Genomic DNA, 709 nt, shown 5'->3' on the forward strand with positions numbered 1-709 from the left:
GCCCCAAGCTTGGAATCTCAATGATAAAGTATTAAAGGACCCTGATTTTGATTTCAGCTTTCAAAGAAAGATGCAGAACATCACAATTCAGAGGCCAAAACTGAGTCAGTCTCCTGATGTTGAACTCAAAGAAACTTCTGCTAAAGAGGAAATTAAAGCTCCTGAGATTGAAACCAATTAGCAGTGTAAAAAGATCACCATCAAAATTTAAACTGCCAACTTTAAATTTCCCATTTGGAGCTGACTACTTCAAATGTCAGCACTGAACTACCTGATATAGACAAAGAAATCAAAATGATGGAGCTGACATGCAGATATCAGTGCCAGACATAGATGATGTTGATGTACCAAAGGTTAAAGCAGAGATCCATCTGCCAGAGGTTGAAGTCAAAAAGCCTTCAGGCAGTGGTGTGATAGAGCAACAGCCAGGTGTTGAGGTTGATCCAAAACTGAAAAAAACAATGTTTTCACTGCCCAGATTTTCTTTTTCAAAACCAAGTGTTAAGGCCCCAGAACTTGATGCCAGTCTTCAGGATGCAAAAGCAATTACAGAGGGAAAGGTGGAAGTGAATGTTTTGATTCCAGAGACTAGGGCCAAAGTTGAAGAAGCTGAGCTGGAAGTTAAACTTTTGCAGACAGAAGTTAAAGGACAAGGAAGTGAGTTTGGACTGTCCATGCCAACGGTAAAAGGACCAGAACTTAATCTTGG

The sequence above is a fragment of the Etheostoma spectabile genome, chromosome 9 (genome assembly GCF_008692095.1).
Source record: "Etheostoma spectabile isolate EspeVRDwgs_2016 chromosome 9, UIUC_Espe_1.0, whole genome shotgun sequence".
Lineage (NCBI taxonomy): Eukaryota > Metazoa > Chordata > Actinopteri > Perciformes > Percidae > Etheostoma > Etheostoma spectabile.